Genomic DNA, 25,122 nt, shown 5'->3' with positions numbered 1-25,122 from the left:
ACACTAACGCCCGAAACTTCTAAAAATTCCACAATTTAATTTATTTCAATTATTTTCTTATTCCAGAAATATTCTAAAATAATTAATTAATTACCCTAATTTCTTATTTTCTTAAAATCACAAAATCTATTATTATTTATAACAACAAATTATTGTAATATTCTTTTTAATTTAGATTAACACAATAACTCAATAATTAAATTAATTTGCTATTTAAGGGTTGCTACAAAACCCGTTATAATCATAAATATTCTAAAGTTCACCATTTATCACTTGAAAAGTCCAAACATAAATTTATGCCAAAAAATATTTCAACAGATAACAAAGTCATTTTATGAGCAATAATCAATAATTATTCTCCCTTAAAAAGGTGCGAAAAAAAAAACATAAATTCTCTTGTCATATTACATATAAATGTTAAAATGTCAAGTCTTCGAAATTTTTCTTTTAATTAGGGACTCTAGATATTCAAAAAAAAATTATATGAAAAAAATAGTCCCTCTCTTTTTAGAATCACACATTACATTTGAATGGTACAATTTTTTTTTTTATAGTAAAATGTTAAATACATTTTTTTGAGTGTGTGAATTTAATTTTTTTGTTGTATGAAAATCAGCTAAACAAATCACCCTCACTTTCTTTTAAATAGCTCCAAATAAATACTTTCAATGTATTTAAACTTTCACTTTTTTTTTAAATAGCTCCGCAACAAATCAACTACCAAAAAAAAAAATAATCTGTAAAGAGACACAGAGATATACATATACATTTATATAACAACATGTCAAAACAAATGCATATAACAATTACATATACAAGTAATAAACACACAAACACGCCTATATATATATATATATATATAAACACACCTATCAATGGGAACTCCAATTTGGAGTAAGAGAAGCTTAGGTTCCCCAACAGTGGACTGTCACGGAAGCCTTGTGTTCCTAACCGTGAGTGGTCAGGAATCTTTGTGTTCCTGAACCTTGAGTTACCCTACTCTACATGATCAGGAATTTTTTGATTTTTATATTATGCTTAAATTTTAGGGCTCCATATACAATTTTCCTCTAGGGCCGACCCTCATTAACATGAATGATTCCCAGATATTTTGTTAACTACCGTGTGCTTTAGGAAACTACTTTCAAATTGCTGGATAATAGAAACTACTTGCAGCATCATCATGTCTGTCTTCTACGGGCAGAATGAATCGATTTCGTGGCCATTATTTGCTGTAATAGAACAAATAGCGGTGGCTACTCTAGGAGACACGTGCACTCGCAGTGGGTTCTTCATGACGACGGTGAATTCTTGTTTCTCCGATAGATCAACTTCGTCGCCGTCCACGGCCTTCCATTCCAAGTACCAGACCAAGTTGGCCACGAACAACTCCAGGTGAAGCAGAGCCAACCCGAATCCCGGACAGATCCTCCTCCCCGCCCCAAATGGCATCATCTTTATCTCTCTGCTTCCTGTTATGTCCACTCCTTCATTCATTCCATGCCCATTCCCATCAAGGAACCTCTCCGGCTTGAATTCCATGGGTTCCTCCCAAACCTTGGGGTCCCAACCCATCTCTGCCACCATGAAGTTCACCGTCGAGCTTTTCGGCACCATGTACCCCTCCAACTCCACGTCCTCGGTCACCGCGTGCGGCAGCACGAAGTGGCTCGGAGGGTGCCTCCTCAGCCCCTCCAAAACCACAGCTTTCAGGTACGGCATCCTCTGGAGATCATCCTCTCTTATGGAGGCATCGAGTTCCTTGGTTTTCAGTTGCGGCGGCGGCCCCACACTAGCCGTAATCTCCTCGTACAGCTTGGCTTGGACGTGGGGGTATTTGACAAGGTTGGCCATGATCCACTGCAGGGCCGTTGAGGTGGTGTCGGTGCCCGCGTTGAGAAACTCAGAGCAGAGGCTCACCATACCGTCGTCGTTAAGCTTCTTCTTCTCGTCCGGCAGCTCCAGGTCCACCAACGTGTCCACATATGCCACCACGCCCTCTTCTTCTTTATCTTCTTGCGTTTTCTTCTCCTGTTCATCACGATCTTCGTCGGCCTTGAGCATCTTCTTCTTCCGTCGTAGTTGTTGGACGACTTGGAGTCGGGCTTTAATGAGAGGAATCAAAACCCTGTCCTGATTCTGGCGAATCCGAATCAGCTCGTTCCAGCGGCGGCGGAACACGATCTTCCCTAACCTGGGCCAGAAATTGAGAATGTTGAAACGGTTGAAACTCAACAGCAAGTCGCGTTGAACGGCCTCGATTTCGTTGATTTGCTTCTCGTTCAGCTTGTCCCCAAAGCACATCAGCACTAGAAGACAGAGCATGGCGTACCGGAAATGGTCCACCACCTTGACGGCTGCGCCGCCGGAGTCGAGGAGGCGGTGGATGAGGATGGAGAGCACCCATTTCCGGGCGCGGGAGTAGAATCTGACGCGAGACGGGTGGAGGATCTCGGAGGTGAGATTGCGGCGGAGGAGGCGCCAGGTGGGGCCGTAGGCCGCGGAACTGATGTTGTGCTGATTGCTTCTGATAAGACGGGTGGTGGGGAGGAGGACCTTGGGTCGGTCGGAGAAGATGGCGCCGTTCTGGACGAGGGCGCGGTGGGCTGTGTAATGGGCACCGATGAAAATGGCTGGACGGGACCCGATACGGAGAGTGAGGATTGGGCCGTACTAGTCACGGAGGCGGCGGAGGACGCGCTCGAGCTCCGATAATGATTTGCGGAGCAGTAGGAAGCTGCCAATGACCGGAACAGAAGGTGGGCCAGGAGGAAGCTTCTTACTAGAAGAAGAAGAAGAAGAAGAAGAGGAAGAGGCTAATAGGGTTAGGTTGAGGAAGGATTTGAGCAAGAGAGCTATGCAGAGGGAGACGACGACGATTAACCACGGCTCCGCCATTCCCGTTTCTCTGCTGTCTCCCTATCAATCAGTTTCGATGTCGATAGTTAGATAATTGAGGCTACTTTATAGCCAAAGCCGAAGATAGAAGACAAAACGCATACGTAACAATCAGGATAAAGGATATTATTTAAAAAGAAATCCTCGCCAAAAAAAAAAAATTAAAATTAAAAACAAAATTCTTATAAATTAGTTGGATTGTGTTAATTTCAAAATCTAAAATTAGAGATCTCTAATGATTAAATTTCATTCTTAAAATAAAGAATTATGTGTTACTAATTTTTCAATCAGGATAAAAGATATTATTTAACATTGTAAAGTGGTAAAACATTTGAATTTTCACATGAAGTATTAGAATTTGAATCAATGCGACAACTTATTGAAAGGTTTAAATTTCACATGGAGTGTATTGAATATCCAACTTTAAATATATATAAACTATATTCGAATTTGAATTTATTCAAAGGATAAATCACGGAGAAAGGTCACCCCTCCTTGAAGATTAGTCGAGCGAAACTTGGACACCTCAGATAAATAAAGAAATAATATTTAAAAAAAATTCTTGTAAAAAAAATTTAAAATTAAAAAATAATTCTTATAAATTAGTTGGATTGTTTAATTTCAAAATCTAAAATTAGAGATATCTAATGATTAAATTTAATTTTTAAAATAAAGAATTATGTGTTACTAGTTTTTCATCAGAAATCAGCCAAATTAGGTTACGGAATGACTTCCACATTATTAATTTAATTTAAGGTTAATTCACTCGTTTACTTCATAAATTTTCATTTTTTTATCTCTTATATCTTATAAACTTTAAAATTAATCATAAAGCCTCTTCAAAAAGCTAAAGTTTTTTTTTTTTTATAACCACAAAGAGAAAAAAAAAAGGCTAAAGTTGAAGGGTGTGACACTTAGTTTAAGAGATGTCGTAGCTAATTAATTTAAAAAAAAAAAAAAGAATTGATTAGATAATTTTTAAAACTCAGGAGATATCCGGAGACAAAAATGAGAGTACATGATGCCATTCTATGATACCTTTATATAACTTTATTTTCTTTATATCCCAATTGTAGGGTGTAAGGATGAAAAAAAGTACTTAAAAATGTTCTTATTAAGTACAAGTGAGGTGGCGTCATCGTTCTTAAAGATGTTCTTTATATCCCAATTTTGCCCAATTGAGGTGGCGTGTTGATGTATTCTCAATTTTAGTTTTTTTTTTTTTTAATTTTATCTTATTTTAAAAATTATTTTAATTTGAGCCTCATTTTATCTTATGATTTGTAATAAAAGTAGGGCAAAATGACACTATTTTGTTGATGTGTTAATTATTGGACACATCAACACACAATCTCAGCTGTCACGTTAGTTGTCAGATTGATCGAGAATAAAATTGACATTAATCTTAAAATATGAAAATTAAATTTAAATAATTTTTAAAATAGGATACAATTAAAAAATAACCTAAAATTGAAGATAAATCAAGTTATTAGTCCAAATAAAAATTATTAAACTTTACGCTACTTCCTTTTTCTTAGGTTTTATTTGATTACGTGCCATTCCATTGTTTACCTCACCCCCTCTTCCACGTTGGTTTAATAAGAACTGTTTAATAGAACCAAATATGATTATTATTCCAATAATTATTGTATTAAAACAAAATTGTTATGAGCACACCATTTGGCATGCCTACCAATTTACACATAAAGGTATATATCTGTATTCTTTTCTACAACTAATTTGGATGTAGTTTCAAAAATCTAATCACATTTATCTCACTATCATTCATTTAGATAGGGTTGTCAAAGTAGTTATGTTAAGGGGGGGGGGTGAATTTGGCTCCCCAGATCTTATCTTCTTTAAAAATACAATGTAATAAATTAATGCACACAAATATAAATTCAAGGAAGAAATTAAGAAGATTATGCATATGTGTTTATAGTGATTCAGCTAATTGTCTATATATCCACTACCTTCACTTCCCATCAAGGATTTTTTAACTTCAGTATGGACTGTTTTTTGTACAAGTAAACACTATCCTCTATACAAACCCCTTAACTTTTAAGCTATAACCTTACAATGCTTTTTAAAAGTCTCAAGGAATAACCTTTTTACAAGATAGAATGAAATACAAATTGAGAGAAAAATACTCCTAATACTAGGGGTCCTCATAAATTAAGCTCAACACAAAGAGAATAACACTCTAGAAATCAATGAGTATGAAGAGCTTGTTCTTTGTAAATGAGAAATCATGTTAGTGCATGTAATCTCAAAGAAATCAAAGGCATATTACATAGAAATATATTACATATTTGATCAGAGAGCATTAAATATCATTTTAGACTGCATTGAATGCGACCCAATAGCTAAAAAATTTAAATTTTCAAATTGTGCGAGCTACGTTACTCAAGTAATGTCATACTTTAGTCGAGTAACAATCTATCAATTATTTCAAATTTAAAATTCATACCTTAGTTATTCGAGTAATAAGTTTTGTTATTTGAGTAAAATTTGGGATGTGTCTCAATGCTTGCATGGAATGGCTTGAAGGTGAGTGAGAATGAGTTTGGTATGTGCATAATTAATTGCAATCAAAAAGGGGAAAGAAAAGTCTATGTGTAAACACTCTGATTTTTAAGTCAGATATTGAAAATTTGAAGGCCATATTAAAACTAGTATCATATTTTCTAAAATGAGGTTTTATTTATTTATAGAGGAGGATGGAGTTTTCCTAAATCTCTTAGAATTAAGATTATTATGGATAATATTTATCTTAATATTTTAGAATTTACTAGATTATAATTTTCATGAATAATATTTATCTTAATATTCTGAGATATTATTATAATTAAAATTCTTTATGCATAATGTCTATCCTCTTCATATGACTTTTAGAGAGATTTTCGAATATCAAAATTATTTAGTTTAAGCGTTGTGTGAGATCCCCTCATCTCCTGATTAGGGAAAAATTACACATTTTTGTCTCAAAAGATTATTTTAAACTTTTTTAGTCTTCTAATGATCTTTTAACCATGACACATCAACATGCAAATACTATATATCTTGATCAGATTTAGTTATGCAAATATAAATTAATTCAAGACCCAACTTTAATTGATTTTTTAGGATCCAAGTCAGTTTGATTATGGCTCACAATACAAAAGTGTTACAGTGGAAATGAAACGAAGCCAAATTGTTTTGGAATGTATTAATTTTTTAAAAAGAAAAACGTAAAAGTACATGATGCCAAATTATTATCATATCATTTCGGCTATGACTCTCTCTCTCTCTCTCTCTCTCCATATATATTTCAGAAAAGATAAAAGATTCGTCCACACGTACATATACATATATATATATATATAGAAACGGCCAAAACAAAACACCCAATTGAATTGAAGCTGTAAACGGTAACTCAGGCAAGCCGCCATTTATGAACCGTATATAGTCCTTTAATCGTACTGAGAGAGCTAGCCAGAAGACCTTCAAATAATAATTGCATAACATGAGATGTTGTGCTAGCTAGCTAGCTAGCTCCATATCCAAAGACCATGGATCAGTACGTAGTGCTGTAAGAATAAGGTGAAAACAAACCAACTGCATGCGCCATGGCTAAATTTGGCTAATAAAAAGAGGCATGGTTTGGTGGTTCTCCTTTTACGTGCAATAGCTCTTCGTCGTGAGGCCCGACCTATTGACAAATCAAAAAGTTTATTCTCTCAGGACCCATAATTATGTCAATTTAAAAGACTCATAAATTTTAAAAAAAATTACTATTTTATCCCTTTATCATTTGTGAATTTACGATTATGCCAATTTAGGTGGGCCCAATTGTCTGTTATGTTTTATTTGTGAATTTTTATTGATTTGTTGGATTCTAATTTAAAAATTAAGTTAAATATTATTATTGCTTAAGTTTAAAAATTAAATTTCATTGATATTTTTGCCTCTAAAACCGCAAGGAGAGTATTTTTAATTAATTAGTTAAAAAAAATTTTGATTTTATTCTGATATAGTATGAATTTTTTTATATTTTATTATAAAAAATAAAATTTAAATATACACTATGATTCAGGAGTCTATTTTTATATTTCGACTCAAAATCTCAAAATGTCATGTACATGATGTTCGCGACTGTGGTGGTGCCCTAGTTGTTCTCAAGCTCTCTCATGTTTTATGAGTTGGGGTTTCGAATCTTAAATTCATCATACCTCGTAAGATGATTCAAACTCATAGTGTTAAAAAGAATAGTAGATGCTGCAAGATTTGACAGTGGAGTTAGGACAGCAAATTTGTCGTTCGTCACCTAGTTATAGTTTAAACTAGACATTTCTTAGTGAGGAAAAAATCTATTGATTACACTTAAAATTACTATATATATATATATATATATATGTTGGTCCACTCACCTTCCTGATCTTTTATTAAGTAAAAAAATTATAATTCTTGGTCCACTCACCTTCCTGATCTTTTATTAAGAAAAAAAATTATAATTCTTGATAGTGGTAAGAACATTTCAATGGCAAGATATATATATATATATATCCTTATCACTTATACAATATCCATGAATAAAAGAGACATTTTACATCCATGCAAAAGTCATTGTCATCAACTAATATAAATCATTATTTGAGTTGGGCACCAAAAGTGATCCTTCTCTCTATCAATGTGATTTTATTATTTCGATTGTGTGTCTTCTTGTTATTTATTTATTTTTATTTACCTAAGGTATTCAAGTTTTACCAAACTAATTTTTTGGGGTAGGTGACTCTTGATGCATTTCCCGCGTAAATCTGGATATTGACACAGTTTATACACACTCAGAATTGGACATTCGGTGCAATTCATGCAAAATTTGTCTTTCAACCTTACTGTTATCTTTTAATTAAATATTGTCTTTCAATAATAATTCTACTTTTTAAGTCGTTACACTGATTCAAACTCTGATATTCTATATAAAATTTTAAGTATTTTAACACTATATCATGTGCGTGAGAAGTGTGTCTGTCTTCTTGTTTGGAGCTAGTGAGAAACCAAAGGGACATTTTAACCATATTTTGTCCTCGTGGCACTGGCGATACAATACTTTGTCCAAACAACTCTCTCTCTCCATACACAGAGAGGTTATGCTTCCGCATTCTACCTATTCATATTTATTAGTCATCTTTTTTATGTAATTAATTAATTATTTATTTACATCGATCTTGCTAACCTTAAGACCAATAATCCTATGATTTTTTGTATGTTTTCATGGCCACCAGACCATAAAATTAAAATTGTCCGTCTTTAATGTCAACTAATGTCCTACATGTGCTATACATATAGTAAATAAATATCAAATTTGTTTTATTATTCAAAATAAACTACGTGACATTACTAGTTAATATATAGGCATCATCATAAACATCAAATACTTCAATCTCTAGTATTAGGGAGATTTGTAAAACAAAAGACTTTTAGGAGCGTGAGGTATCTCTCGCGCGGGCCCTTTAAGTTAATTTCTATAGAAGAATATATAAGATGAAGAGAAATATATATGCTTCTTGATTGTTGGCATTTTGGAGGGATTGATTAGAAGGCTTGGAATTGGGATATGCCCTGCTTCTTGTTTATTAGGGTAACTGGCGCAGTGGCTGGCGGTTTCAGCTCTCTGGGTAGACTAATTCTAGCTCCAACTATATATATATATGTGGTTTATCATGACAAACATACATGGGAAAGAAGAAGCGTGTGGCTTATCCTCTCTTCTTCTTCATTTGGAGAAGATGGATGTTTTGGCGTAAAAGTGGGGTGTGGCACCAGTTGTGTTGAACACTCTTTCTTTTCTCTCTGTCCATCCTCATATATTGTTATTTAAACAAATAACATTAATACTGAGAGATAATGTTAGAGTGATATAGTCAGAGAGAAATAGAAATGGCGGAGACGTGGTTCATTGTCGTCGTCTCCCTTTGCCTGGCCGCTTAATTTGTTCAAATACTTCCTCAACCTAATCCTCCTATTCGCTTCTTCTTCTTCTTTGCCTTCTAGTAAGAAGCTTCCTCCAGGCCCACCCGCTGTTCCAGTCATCGACAGCTTTCTCTGTTCCAGGCCCATCCTCCGTGATGGGAGAATGAGTACCCAAAGATTTACCTGTTCAACTCGTGAGGAGTGTACCCAATGGCACAACAAATACCCCAATATATGAAGCACAAAATTAAGTCAAATAAGAACAAAACTTCAACGCACGAGAGAAACAATTTTTAACATAGAAAACCCCTTCCAATGTGAAAGAGTAAAAACCACGGGACTTAATGGTCCACTCCAAAAATTTTACTATGAATAACAAGGTTCTACAAGTGATTGTTCAACAACAAAAATAGGTACATAACCTCAAATCGACTATCTATCATGAACAACTTTACAACATAACACAAAAGAAAGAATGGAGAGATATCACCAAAAATAGGTTGTTGTTACAAGATTCAAAACTGGAGTTTTAAATCTCAAATAAACAATCCGACCATCCAAATTGAAGTTCCAGATGTCCTCTGTCTAATGGACCACGGAAGACCCCCCAATTTGCAGATGATCAAAGATTGCATGTTGCTCTTCAACCCAGAAAAATCTAGATAGCAAACCCTCTGTTTGGAGACCAATAACTGAGCTTCAAACCTCAAAACGTTAATCCAACCATACAGAATGAAGAACCAGATGTCTTCTACAAGCTGACCAAAAATCAGCAAGATCGAACCACGAATGATTCTCCAATCGAATACTTGATCAAACCTGCACACTCCACACATCTTTTCTCCAACTCTCATTTTTTCTCTCTTTGAAAACACACGGTTACCCACCCATACACACCTTCTCCTTTTATACTAAAGGATTAGAAACACTAAGGGCCTTGGGCTTAATTCTTGATCATGGCCAAATAATTTTTGGTCTTCTCCACATAGGAAGGGACCCAAAAACCCAACACTCCGCCACCTCCCTAACCAGCACAACCCATCCTCATTCTTCGAATTGGGTCTCGACCAACCATCTTCATTGACGCCCACTCCATCGCCCATCAGGCCCTAGTCCAAAACAACGCCATCTTCTCCAATTGGCCTAAGGCTCTCCCCACCAGCCGCTTCATCACCAGCAACCAGCACAACGTCAACTCCCCCGCCTATGGTCCCACCTGGCGCTTCCTTCGCTGCAACCTCACCTCCGAGATCCTCTACCCCTCCCGTGTTAGATCCTACTCTCGCGCTCGAAAGTGGGTTCTCTTCATCCTTATCTGTCGCCTCCTCAACTCTAACGGAGCAACCATTAAGGTGGTGAACCATTTTCAGCATGCCATGTTTTATCTCCTAGTGCTGATATGCTTTGGAGACAAGTTTGATGAGAATCAAATTAACGAAATTGAGGACGTTTAGCGCCACCTGCTGTTGAGTTTAAACTGTTTTAGCATACTCAATTTTTGGCCCAGTTTAGGGAAGATTTTGTTTCGTCGCCGCTGGAACGAGCTGATTTGGATTCGTTGAAATTAATACAGGGTTTTGATTCCTCTAATAAAAGCCCGACTCAAAGTCGTCCAACAACGTCGACGCAAGGAAAAAAATAATCAAGGTCGATAGAGATGACGAACAAAAGAAGAAAACACGAGAAAATAAAGAAGAAGAAGGCGCAATGGCATACGTGGACACCTTGGTGGCTGTAATATCCTAGTATTTTGAGAATAATAATAATAATTTTTTTTATTTAAAATATTTTTTGACATCCATTAAATATTATAATTGAGAAAACTAATGGGCTTGGAGTTAGTGAGCTAAGTTAAAAAAATAAAGGCTAAGTAAATGGATTTAGAGTTCGTGGGCTAAGTTAGAAAAAAATGAAAGACTAAGTAAATGGGCTTAGAATTAGTAGACTAAGAAAGTGGGCTTAAAATTAATGAACTAAATAAAAGAATAATCTATTCAAAAGAAGATTTAGTAGAAAATAATTAAGGTGACAAAATAATTAAAGATAGTAGGTGAAATAATTGAGAAATTTGGAAGATAAAGTAGGGTGTGGACAAATAATTAAAGATTATGGGTAAGATTTAGTGAAAAATAATTAAGAAATGTGACAAAATAATTAAAGATAATGGGTGAAATAATTGAGAAATGTGGGAGATAAAGTAAGGTGTTGACAAATAATCAAAGATAATAGATGAAATAATTGAGAAATGTGTGAGATAAAGTAGGGTGTTGACAAATAATTAAAGATTATGAGAGAGATTTAGTGGAAAATAATTAAAAAATGTGACAAAATAATTAAAGATAAGAGTTAAAATAATTGAGAAATGTGGGAGACAAAGTAGGATGTGGACAAATAATCAAAGATAATAGGTGAAATAATAGAGAAATGTGAGAGACAAAATAGGGTGTGGATAAATAATGAAAGATTATGGGAAAGATTTAGTGAAAAATAATTAAGAAATGTGACAAAATAATTAAAGATAGTGGGTCACTACAATTATTCTAAGTTTAATTCAACCTTCTATAAATAGAGGAAATTTGAAAGGTTTGAGAACTTAAATTAGAAAGAGACAGGTTGTAAGAAAAAAGATTTGAGAGTGAAAGAAGGATTTAAAAAACAGAAAGAAAGAAAATAGGAAAAACAAAATATAGAGAAAAATACCAAAAATTTCTAGAAAAATCCTATAGGCTGAGTTTAGTAGTTCGTTTAAAAATTTGTGGCAGAAGACGTCGTTAGATATGCAAACTGAGGCTTCGTCGCAGTATAGAAGAATATCGAATCGCTCCATAGGAAGGTGAGTTATCTTCAAAAATTTCTTCAAAACTTTCAGAAATAGGAGAATGATATTTTAGAATTGTTGATGATGAAATTGGAAGAGAAATGTATGATTGGTATTTATTATGAATTTTTAAAGCAATAGATGCTTGAAAATCAAAGAGAAAATGAGAAATAAATACAACATGGATTCTAAAAATTATGAGGAAATTTCTAGGCCTTAGGAATATTGTTTTAGGAATTATTGTGAAGAGAAATTGAGAAAATTTTATGAGGAAGTATTTATTTCATAATCTTGAGAAAATAATATGAAGAAATGAGAAAAATTAGGAAACTAGAGAAAATTAGAAATATGATTTTTATAAGTAATTATGATGCCCAGGGTACGTCAAGGTTCATAATTGAGTACAATATGAAGTTTGACGCAAATTTGAGACAAAATTATGTTAAGGGTAAAATTATCTTTTTGTAAGGTAAGTGATACTTCCCAACTGGATTTAATTTTATGAAAATGTTTGGTTTGTAAATAGTTCTACCCAAAACCATATTTTTAACAAATGATTTTATCATGTTGAATGATGAATTGAATATATGTTATGCAACCAATGTATTTAAGTTCTGCTATTTTGAATTCTGAATGTTTTGAGAAATGATAATGTATAACCCTATCATTAATGATGATGTAAGAACTTATTTATGATTAATATTAAGATGTTATATTCAATTATAGCTTATACATTTGATGTTTATGATGATTCTCTTGCAAGATAGATGCATGAAAATTTTGGGATGGATATGAGAAATGATACGGTTTAGTAATAGTTTTTAGGAAAACAAATTTATTATCCCAGAATTGTCCTGAGTTTTAACGCGCTCAGAAATCGGGGCGTTACAGTGGATCTGGAGTTGTCGAACAATAAGAGGAAGCTCGACGACGACGAGATAGTAAGTCTCTGTTTCGAGTTTCTCAATGGGGGCATCGACAGCACCTAGATAGCTCTGTTGTAACGCCCCGCTTTCCCCCGCGCATTATAACTTGGGACAATTTTGGGATAATAAATTTTTTTCGTTCAAACTAATTTTGAACCACATCATTCCTTGAATCTGTCCTAGAATTCCCATTTATTTTTCTCGAAAGAAAATGATTATACATATCAAATACAGAAATAAGGATCGAACCTGATACCTTAACATTAATCGAAATTTAGATCCTCAACATAACTTAATACAAAACAAAAATTCTCAACTAACATTAACCTTAAATAAGGTTATACATCCTCATTCTTTCAAAACGTTCAGCATTCGAAGTAGCAGAACTTAAATACATAGGCTACATAACATACATTTCATTCATCATGCACCTTGCTAAGTGTCATTTCATGCCTCATTTATCCTCGTATCTGCTACAATCTCTATTTAGAACGTTTGAATATTTCAGAGGCAAAGCCCAAGTTAGATGATAAATCATCTAAGTAAGGGTACATAAAATATATTTCGTGCATGAATGCAATGTCTTACTCATCATGAGGGTCAACTGCACCCTTCATGCTACTCACCATTTTTTGCGGCTACCTCTTTCGAAGCCGGGGTGTATGGGTGCACCCTTGGTAAAGTAGCGGTGCCAATTCGTATTCCTTACGGTCACAATGCGAGTGATCAATGATATCAACATGTACATATGCATTTCATAACATGTCATGTATGTAGTCTACGTGATGGATACATATCAGAGCATGTCAATATGATGAAAGCATTCTCGAGGATCGGGGTTTGAAATATAAATCACCTATAACCAACCATTTTTCATAAAACTAAATCTAGTTGAGAAGTATCACTTATCTTTTCAAGCTTATCGGGTTATTTCGATATTCGTGCCTTGCCTTGAAATTCGTGCATTGCCTCGATTTGCTTGTCAATCTCAAAATTCGCACAAGTCATTTCAAATTTAACCCTCAAAGCATCTTAGTCACCACATTTATTTAAATAAGAATTAAAACCTATTTTTTCATAATTTCTTGCATTTCTTTTTAATTTTCTCTCTATTTCTTCCATTTTTCCTCAATAAATCTAAATTAAATATTTCTTAAATATTTTCTCAAATAGTTCACTATGAAATTTCATAAAATAATATTGCCGAATTTTTGAAATTTTCTAGAAAATTTTACTTACCTTAACTTGGCCTCTCTGGCTTTCTCGGTATGCGTGCCCTGATCTCAAAACGCGTGCTCAAACTGATTTCTCGCAAAAAATCTCCAGAATATTAATAAATATCCACTTCCTATTTCTCGGGATTTTTTTTGATAATTTTCTACATTTTTTTTATTTTTCTTCTATTTCTTTTCTTCCTTTTGCTTTTCTTTTTTTTTTTTTTCTTTTCTCCTATTCATCTTCTTCTCCATGCTTCTTCTTCCACGCCTGCAACTGCCATTCTTCTTTTCCCCTTTTTTTTTTTTTTTCTTCTTTCCTTCTTCTTCTTATTCTTCTTCCTCCTCCTCCTCCTTCTTCTTCTTCTCTTCCACTGCAACGCACCAGCACCTGCGCACGCCCTGCCTGGCCCTCCAGTCAGCCATCGTGGCTTGCCAAATCCGCCTTGCGTCACCTCCAACCACCCCCGCGCGCGTCTAACCTCCCTGCTCATTGCTCCGCTCGCGCCAGCTGTTGCCCTGCTCCGCTGTCACGCCGCCCCTGCTTTGCTGCCCAGCCGCTTGGATGCATGCGGCTATGGCTGCTGCCGCTCCTTCCATCTTCACTTCTTCCTCCCTCCCAATCCCTCAATCTCTCCCTCTTATTTATAAGCAATGCACTACCTACTTGGCCATCCCCTATTGCGCCCAAGTCATCTCCCTATGCATCCACTTGGAAGTTTTACAGAGGCATGGCCATGAAGATTTTGCAGAGGGATGGCCTCCACGCACGCATACATATCACATTAACGCTAAATTTCCTAAAATCCTACTGCCTTACCTACCCCATCTCTTACAAATTTTCTTCCAAATCTTATAGCCAACGATTTGTTTCCGTGCTACCAATTGCACAAATTTGCAGCCCACTGCTTCACGCGCTTATATATACATATATATATATCATATATTATACTATAAAAATAAAGAAATTACATATCTAAATTTTAAAATTCATTTTTATTTTACTTAGATAATTCTCTAATTGCATTTAGATCCTCAAACATCAAATTAATTGACATTACGATACTGAAAATTCAAAATTAATAACTTAAATTTTACTTGATATAGACGATTTCGTCTTTACGTCCTCACCGGACCATCGTTTCACCCCGATACCGGTGAAGGGTTGATCCTTACGCAAAACCAGAGGCCCCCTAGGGTTTCGTTAATTTTTTGAGAGCCTTCTACAAAGATTCGGTTTTGCAGCCTAAATGACAGTTACATTTTAGCGATATCGAAAATCGTTCCCAATTTGATTTCTTTCGATATCATAAATCCTATCTCGGGATGCTCATCAATGCCGTATTATTTTCCTTTGGCATCTCGACTTCAGGGCACTCCCTGTAATCGATTCGGTAACTTAATTTATCATTAAACTGATCTTTCGGTATTCCAAACTTATTGAAATTATGTGGCAACCTCATACAAACATGGGGTATTACATTCTCCCCTCCTTACAAAAATTTCATCCTCGAAATTTGCCATATGTTCCAGATCTCAAAATTTCATCATCAAAATTAACATCCGACTAATTGAATAATTAGGGAAAATCCTATCTAATTACCTTATCTCAAATAATCCTGCTAAAGCTCTTTACAATGATCTTATCTCTAGGACAACTATACTATCTATAATCGTCTCTTAATCACCAGACCTCTAGCACGTATATCTTATTCGAAACTTAAGAATACCATCACACATATAAATTAGAACCCTTGGGCTAGCCATGCTCATTAATCCCTAGACAAGTACACTTGTCAGCTTTGCATGCCTTTCAAATTTCTCTTTGAAAACTCACAACCACATATCCCTGTCCTTGGGCCATGAGTCTCAGCTCGAGCTCTTATCCACGTCGGTACAAATATCGTCGAAATGAGCTCGTAACTCTCATATCCACATTATTAATTTTCAATTTGCTTTTCACTAAGTTGTCCAATCAATATCCTTAATCACAACATTTCTCTAATTCTGATTTCCTATGACGTCATTTATCTTGAACTAATCAATCATGATTTGATAATCTTCCAACTTTAACACAAGAGTCCCTGATCTCGATATGTCTTGAATTTTATCAAATTGATCCTCAAAGAAATATTTTTATGTCATCAAACTATTTCATGTACCCTTGGATCCGAAAACATCACAAATATATGTCATCACATATCCTCGAAACTAGTTATGCCTTACCTTAGGTTATCCCAAACTTAGTCATTGCTTAATCATTACTTGTGCAAATCTATTCGAGATTTCTATTGTTTCTCCATTCTTGTAGGTATTCATCTCTCGATATAATCTCAAGTTTCTGCCAATTGACCACAATCATCTTCTAATCATGTCATGTAACTATTTTCTTAAGAAATCTTTATTAATAGATTCTATTTGTCTCCAAAACTTCCTTCCGTAACTTAACATTTATTATCGACCGAAATTTAACGTTGTCTCCCAAGTCTAGCAATACTAAGATCCTTGCATTGCTTGCTCCTTTGTTACTTGGTCGCCAAAATAATACCCATTCATCCATATACCCATAACTTAAATAACTCCTTGCACTTTTTGAAGTGATCCTCAAATAACATTTTATATCATCAGATTAATCATTTGATCCTCAAATTTGTTTGAATTAATCCTCGAGTAATAATGTTTCATGTTAACTAACTTTAATCATGCTCGATCCTTAAGGCGCCATCTCATGCCAATTGACTATAATCATACTTTACCATAAACAAATCATATGATTACTTTCCTCGCATCTGGCCATCGGATCTTTTGACTTCCAGTCAACTGTAGCACAAGTTCACTTGCCAACTCACAACCTTTAGACTTGCTCCCTGATTCTAATGTTTAATCGTCTTGACAATAGTGTTATCAACTTTATTTGTACTATTCTAGCCCTTAGTCCACACATAGCTTAGCATCTAATAATCTCAAGCCATCATTGGTAACTTCAGACTCATCATTTAAGAAATAATCCTAATAAATTTTTCGGGAATAAGTCCTAGCATTTCTCTTGCTTACTACTTTTTATTGACCGCATGCGCTTGGACCACATATCCACAGGCTCATTTATTATTATTATTATTATTACTCACTGACATCATTTTAATCATCGCCCAGCTACACATCCTCGATTTTTCTACCAGGGCTATCTTAGACTAATCATCTAGCCTAACAGGACCTTTATTCTTCAAAATCGAAAATCTTAGATCTCCAATAGATTTCGATCTATTACTAACATTCTGGCACATCTGTAATTACCTGTCTCTCTCAAACACGCCAAAGATTCCTAAAGACATGAATCCATAACTATCCTGCTAACTGGAGTGAGTAGGTACTTACGTCTCCCATGGTACTCCGATTCTTACTAAATCATGACTTTCACAGCTTAAGAAAATAAATCTCTATTTCCTTAACGAGATTACCCAAGGACCTTCCAAATCTTTTCTTGGAAAACTTTAAAGTCTTATCACGAATCCTTACATTCTCAATCCTTAGGGAAATTCCTCGAAAATCCCAAATCAATTCATCTTTGAAGATCTTTATTCATATCACTTTACCTGGTTCCCATCCTTCCTAAAACATCCGAACCTCAAACTTCCAAGGACTCTTTACCGAATGATACTTTAAACCTCAAATAACGATTCAGGTCCCCATGCGGTTGCACAAGACACAACCCACTCACCCCTTCTCACAAACTTTTGAATCCTCAAGCCCACTTGGCACATTGAATCGTAGTCAGAACCTCTATTGACTAGGTCTCTCATCATTCTCCCTTAGGGTAGATATGACCTACCAGCAACTCTTGCCTTTTTAGGTACCCGATCTCTTTCCTCGAACTAAGATTGCCATCTCATAACTCATGGTCAAGGCCTTGAACTGGCCATGCTCTACTACCCGAAATCTCGTTTACCGAGAATCCACTGACTCTCGCATTTCACTCTTTAGATCCAGCTGACTATCAGCACACGACCATTCATGATCTCATTTCCATACTAGATACCGAGGTATTCTACCCCTCGAGCCTTACGGCACTTGTCGTGTTACCAACTCTCAAGATGACCACGAACCCAAATGCAATTCTTTAAATAGGACACGCAGTCAATATTCAATCCATCTCATTTTGGGTTGATTCCCTAGGCTTCCAGCCTCTTTCAATAAGCTAGGGCCACACCTTGCACCCTAGACCATTGGGACTTGGACCCCACACACTATTAGGGTTCCTTATCCCATTTCTGCGAGTGATATTGAAGACACCACTATCGCCTTATCAATTAGCATAACTCACACGCCATCACTTAACCACTTTCAATCTCTCGCTCAACCCAATTCGTTGAATCCCTAATCTTTACATCTCATTTTTGAGACACTAAATGATTCTCGAAAATACTTATCATTTAACCCTAACTCAACAGATAGGCTATGCCACATCAAACTAATCATCCATGGGCTCAATCGTTCTCGATAACTACCAGTTATCCTATCACTCATCATAAGGATTTCAACTAATGACCTCAAATTAACAGTCTTTGAATCTCTCAGATCCATAATCATGGTTACTAAGTCAACCTTACACTCGAATCATATCATCGGATCTTAACTTCAATAGCTAGATCATTCCGCTTGTGCTAGCCCCCATCAGGCTTTTACTATTCATTAAGAATAGTAACTGGATACTGAAATAGTGTATGTTCGTGAATAGTACACTAGGTAAGTTCCCAGGAAAGAAAGGTGGGTCGCAAATGAACACACTTAAATACCAGGTCTTTCCTTAGCCAGAACTTTCCTAGACATGCATTTCCACTGCACAACACTTAAGTCTAGTAACCTCTTGGCCTTCAACCGACAATCCCCGAATCTCCTAAATAGGGATTTCGTCTTACGAATCATTAATTTCTTTCCCCTAAGCTTCCACTTGGGGTTCCTACTAACTGGTTCTGTCAATATTAGATTTCCTTAAATCTCCAAATTGTTATTCTCTAATTTCCAAATAGGGTTTAACTCTGATATCAACTATATCCAAGTCACTTAAGTTTTCCATTAAACTTAAGCTTTGATACCAATTATAACGCCCCACTTTCCATGGCACATTATAACTTGGGACAATTCTGGGATAATAAATTTTTTTCGTTCAAACTAATTCTAAACCACATCATTCCTCGAATCTGTCACAGAATTCCCATTCATTTTTCTCAAAAGAGAATCATTATACACATCAAATGCGGAAGCAATGATTGAACCTAATACCTTAACATTAATCAAAATTTAGATCCTCAACATAACTTAATACAAAACATAAGTTCTCAACTAACATTAACCTTAAATAAGGTTATACATCCTCATTCTTTCAAAACGTTCAGAATTTGAAGTAGCAGAACTTAAATACATAGGCTACATAACATATATTTCATTCATCGTGCACCTTACTAAGTGTCATTTCATGCCTCATTCATCCTCGTATCTGCTACAATCTCCATCTGGAACGTTTGACTATTCCAGGGACAAAGCCCAAGTTAGATGATGAATCATCTAAATAAGGGTACAGAAATTATATTTTGTGTATGAATGCAATGTCTTACTCATCGTAAGGGTCAACTGCACCCTTCATGCTACTCATTATTTTTACGGCCACCTCTTTCGAAGCCAGGGTATATGGGTGCACCTTTGGTAAAGTAGCGGTGCTAGTTCATACTTCTTATGGCCACAATACGCGTGATCAATGATATCAATGTGTACATATGCATTTCATAGCATGTCATGTATGTAGTCTACGTGATGGATACATATCAGAGCATGTCAATATGATGAAAGCATTCCCAAGGATCGGGGTTTGAAATATATATCACCTACAACCAACCATTTTTCATAAAACTAAATCCAGTTGGGAAGTACCACTTACATTTTCAAGCCTATCGAGCTATCTTGATATTCGTGCATCGCCTCGATTTGCATGCTACTCTCAAAATTCGCATAAGTCACTTCAACCTTAAGCCTTAAAGCATCCTAATCACCACATTTATTTAAATAAGCATTAAAAACCTATTTTTCCATAATTTCTTGCATTTTCTTTATTTTTCTCTCTATTTCTTCCTATTTTTCCTCAATAAATCCAAATTAAATATTTCTTAAATATTTTCTCAAATAGTTCACTATGAAAATTCATAAAATAATATTGTCAAATTTTTGAAATTTTCTAAAAAATTTTACTTACCTTAACTTGGCCTTTCTGGCTTTCTAGGTATGTGTGCCCTGATCTCAAAACGCGTGCTCGAACCGATTTCTCACCCAAAATCTCCAGAATATTAATAAATATCCACTTCCTATTTTTTGGAATTTTTTCGATAATTTTCTTCATTTTTTTATTTTTCTTCTATTTCTTTTCTTTTCTTCCTTTTTCTTTTCTTTATTTTTTTTTCTTTTCTCCTATTCATCTTTTTCTCCATGCTTCTTCTTCCACGCCTGCAACTGCCATTCTTCTTTTCCTTTTTTTTTTCTTCTTTCCTTTTTCTTCTTCTTCTTCTTCTTCTTCTTCTCCTCTTCCTTTTCCTTCTTCTTCTTCTTCTTCTTCTTCTTCTTCTTCTTCTTCTCCTCCTCCACTGCAACACACCAGCACCTGCGCACGGCCTACCTGGCCCTCCAGTTAACCACCATGGCCTGCCAACGGCGCCGTGCGTCACCTCCGGCCACCCCTGCGTGGATCTGGCCTCCCTGCTCGTTGCTTCGCTCGCGCCAGCTGCTACCCTGCTCCGTCGTTGTGCCGCCCCTGCTTTGCTGCCCAGCCGCTTGGACACCTGCGGCTATGGCTGCCGCCGCTCCTTCCATCTTCACTTCTTCCTCCCTCCCAATCCCTCAATCTCTACCTCTTATTTATAGGCAATGCACTGCGTACTTGGTTATCTCCTATTGCACCCAAGCCATCTCCCTGTGCATCCACTTGAAAGATTTACAAAGGCATGGCCATGAAGATTTTGCAGAGGGATGGCCTCCACGCACACATACATATCACATTAATGCTAAATCTCCTAAAATCCCGCTGCCTTACCTACCCCATCTCTTACAGATTTTCTTCCAAATCTTGCAGCCAACGATTTGTTTCCGTGCTACCAATTGCACAAATTTGCAGCCCACTGCTTCACACAATACATATATATCATATATTATACTATAAAAATAAAGAAATTACATATTTAAATTTTAAAATTCATCTCTATTTCACTTAGACAATTTTTTAATTGCATTTACATCCTCAAACATCAAATTAATTGACATTACAATACCGAAAATTCAAAATTAATAACTTAAATTTTACTCGATATAGACGATTTCGTCTTTACGTCCTCACTGGACCATCGTTTCATCCCGAAATCAGTGAAGGGTTGATCCTTACGCAAAATCGGAGCCCCCCTAGGGTTCCATTAATTTTTCGAGGGCCTCCTACAAAGATTCGATTTTGCAGCCTAAATGATAGTTGCATTTTAGCGGTACCGAAAATCGTTCCCGATCCAATTTCTTTGGATACCATAAATCCTATCTCAGGATGCTCATCAATGTCGTATCATTTTCCTTTTGCATCTCGACTTCAGGGCACTCCCTGCAGTCGATTTCGGCGACTTAATTTATCATTAAACTGATCTTTCGGTATTCCAAACTTATCAAAATTACATGACAACCTCATACAAACATGGGGTATTACATCTGCAATGGGTGATGGCTAACTTGGTCAAATACCCCAGCATCCAAGCCAAGCTATACGAGGAGATCACGTCAATTGTGGGGCCACTGCCACCGCCATAGCCTCAATAATCGAAAACTAGGAAACTCAACACCGCCACAAGAGATGAGGATCTACAGAAGATAGCAGTGGTGTTGAAGGGACTCAGGTGACATCCACCGTTCCACTTCGTCCTTCTGCACACGGTGACGGAGGATACGGAGCTGGAGGGATACATGGTGCCAAAAAGCTCGACAGTGAACTTCATGGCAGCGGAGATGGGTTGGGCCCCCAAGGTTTGGGAGAAACCCATGAAGTTCAAGCCGGAGAGGTTCCTTGATGGGAAAAGGCATGGGATGAATGGAATGGTGGACATAACAGGAAGCAAAGAGATAAAGATGATGCCATTAATTTGGGGTGGGAAGGAGGATCTGTCCGGGATCCGAGTTAGCTTTGCTTCACCTGAAGTTGTTCGTGGCCAACTTGGTCTGGTACTTGGAATGGAAGGCCATGGACGACGACGAAGTTGATCTATCAGAGAAGGAAGAATTCGTCGTGGTTATGAAGAACCCACTGCAAGCACATGTCTGTCCCAAAGCAACATCGATAATCGCCACTTATTCTTAAAAATGTCTAAAAGTCAATTTGGCAATGTATCCAAAAGTGTTGGCCTGCATTCCTATTCGATACAACAAATAAAATGATGAACCAACAGTGGGTAATGTAATTAGGACAATGCTACACGAACAAAAGGGTGGACAACTCCAAGTTCTCGCGATATTTTGACATTAAAATATCGCAAGAACTTGGGATGTTTTTGAATTAATTTTTCATCTTTACCCACCTATTTTCAAACCCACCCTCTCTCTCAAAACCACCATTTCTCTTAAACCCACTCCTATCTCTCCCCCCTGACTGCACTCTCACCCTGCAATTAAAACACAAAACAAAACACAATAAAAATTTTATATTTTTTTCTTTATTTAGGTGAGAGGTTTATACTCGTCAGTGTACGAGTGCAGTTGTAGTCCAAATTTAAATTTATACTTTCTGGATGAGTTCAGGTCGTCCACTAAGAGATTTATTTATGGCAAAAGAAAAAGAATGTCACACATACGCACACACATTTAGATGGATTGATAATAAGATTTTTTATGATTTTTTTTTTAGATAACAAATACTATAAAATAAAGCAAGGCAAAAGTTGAAATAAATATTGAACGTGAGAATATGAAATTGGATAGTACTTGAGTTAAGACAATTTTAGTGCCAACCGGTTGATTCCCAAATTTTAACAGAAAAGATTAGCAGCTTTAATTTAATTTCAGATATGAGGGTTTGTTATTAAATGCAATTAGAGATGATGATAGTTCTAGTTTAAGCAATCCCCATACATGATATGTTGGATTCTAATTTAAGAAACTACCATAAATCCAATTGCAATTAATACACAAAACAACTAAATTAATCATCCGGGTTTGAGTATGATAGCGTTTCCAATTCTAGTAACTCTCATGCGTGACATGAAAGCTCTAAGTTAGGTTTACGCTCCAATCCAAACCTAATGATTTCTCAATAATTAAGACACACTCATACTGAAATTTAAATTAATGTTACTCATTTAAAGCGCAGCTTTCTTTGGGAATCATTGGCGTTGGACACTATCCTTGCCTTAACCCAAGATTAGATTTAGCTACTCATTTCCATTTGAAAGTTAATTGACAAGAATTTAAACGACGTAATTTAAATAGCATAATTTAAATGACATGAATTAAAATAGCAGAAACTAACTGGCTATTTAGGCGGTGGATAATTAAAAGACAAGACTTAAAATTACAGAAATTTAAAGGCATAAACTAACTGGCCATTTAGGTAATAAATAATAAAGTAACAATAAATGACATAAGAATTTAAAAGAAGAAAGAAAGGACGTAAGATCACAAGAGAACACAATAGAGAAAATAAGAAAGAACAAAATCAATTCTCAAAGAGAGAATTCTAAGGAAACAACTAAACTTTGATTCAAGAATAATAATCACACTTACAAATGCAATCAAGTGAGCTATTTATAGGCCACAAGATGCAATACAAACCACACAATTTTAATTATCAACTAGACATAATTATATCTAATGGGCACTCACACACTTAAAGTTAAATGGATTTTAGCTAAAATACATACTTAATAAAGCACTCATAAAGTTAAATGGATTTTAGCTATAATACACACCTAATAGTTAAATAGGTTTTAGCTAAAAAAACACACATAATAAAGCACTCATATTAAAAAAAATAAAAATAGATTTCTATAATTGGGTTTTTGATCTTCATTAGGATTAAAAATAATGCTTGAGCCTTCTCCAAATGATATCTTCCATGTGTTGCTCAAATTAGGCCTTAATTCTTCATGTACTTGAATTCTTCATGCCTACAAAAAAATAATAATTTAATGTTATTAATAAATTATATTATATATATATGTATTACACATGGCACATATATATATTAGATTATATTATATATATATTACATGCACGCATATAATGATGTATATATATTATATATAATTTTATATATTATTATTATTATTTTTAAATTTTACTTTAGAACTTCATTTCATTCATTTTTCAATTTAAACTTGCATATAACCATAAAATATATATTAATATATAATTTAAGCCATTTTTAAGATCAAAAGAAATGTGTAATTATAACATAATTTTTACAAAATTAACCACTAATCACCCCCTGCCCCCCCCTCCCCCACTCTCTCAAAACCACCATCTCTTAAACCCACTCTTTCTCTCAAGCCCATCCTCGCGAGTTGCAGCATCTACCATCACCCCACCCTTACCCCACCACCGCGATGAGCACCATCATCACCCCTATCCAATCAAGCACAATCCGTCATCGCCCCCCACTGCAAGCACCATCTACCGTCGCCCCTCTCTCTGCCGGTTACATTACCTCACCCCCACCAAGTCTCCCCCACCACCGGCCATAGATCGTCGTCTCCCTCACCATACTGTTGCTCAAATCGCCATCGCCAACCGCTTGCATCGTCTCACCCCCACCCACTATCGCCCCTCCCTCGACCGCGAGCAACTGCAGCCCAATTTCACCCATTCTCTCTCTCTCTCTCTCTCTCTCTCTCTCTCTCTCTCTCTCTCAGCCTTAAGAGAGGAATGCGCCACTACTACTCGCACTGTTGTTGCCCACCCCCATACCAACGCTCGGACCGCCACCATCGGCCCCTCGCCACCACTACACTGCACCATTTATCCCCTACACCCAGCCGACCTCGACCTTGAGAGAGAAACCCACCACCTTCGTCACCAGTCATCTCCCCCACCAACCCCGCTTGCATCACCATCTCCCTTGCCAACGCCGTCACACCCACCCCACCAGCCATAGAAACCCTTGATTGAATGATCTTTGTTTTGTTTCTTTTTTTTTATTTAAGAAAAATCTAATTTTAATACAAAATAAGAGATGGTTTTAAGATATAATTGGTACTGTTGCAGTGAGTTGGTATTTAAGGTGATCCTAAATAAGAAAATAAATTATTTA

The 25,122-nt window shown here is 35.9% G+C and overlaps 2 pseudogenes; one reads left to right on the top strand and one right to left on the bottom strand.

The window, feature by feature from the left end:
• Window positions 1-1,194: 1,194 nt before the first annotated feature.
• LOC127799794 (cytochrome P450 89A2-like) lies at window positions 1,195-2,898 on the bottom strand (annotated as a pseudogene).
• Window positions 2,899-11,627: 8,729 nt separating this feature from the next.
• LOC127799792 (cytochrome P450 89A2-like) lies at window positions 11,628-22,179 on the top strand (annotated as a pseudogene).
• The last annotated feature ends 2,943 nt before the right edge of the window (window positions 22,180-25,122 follow it).

This window comes from Diospyros lotus, chromosome 4 (genome assembly GCF_014633365.1).
Source record: "Diospyros lotus cultivar Yz01 chromosome 4, ASM1463336v1, whole genome shotgun sequence".
Classification (NCBI taxonomy): domain Eukaryota; kingdom Viridiplantae; phylum Streptophyta; class Magnoliopsida; order Ericales; family Ebenaceae; genus Diospyros; species Diospyros lotus.
Note: the sequence above shows the minus strand (reverse complement) of the source record. Positions and strands in the feature narration are given on the sequence as shown.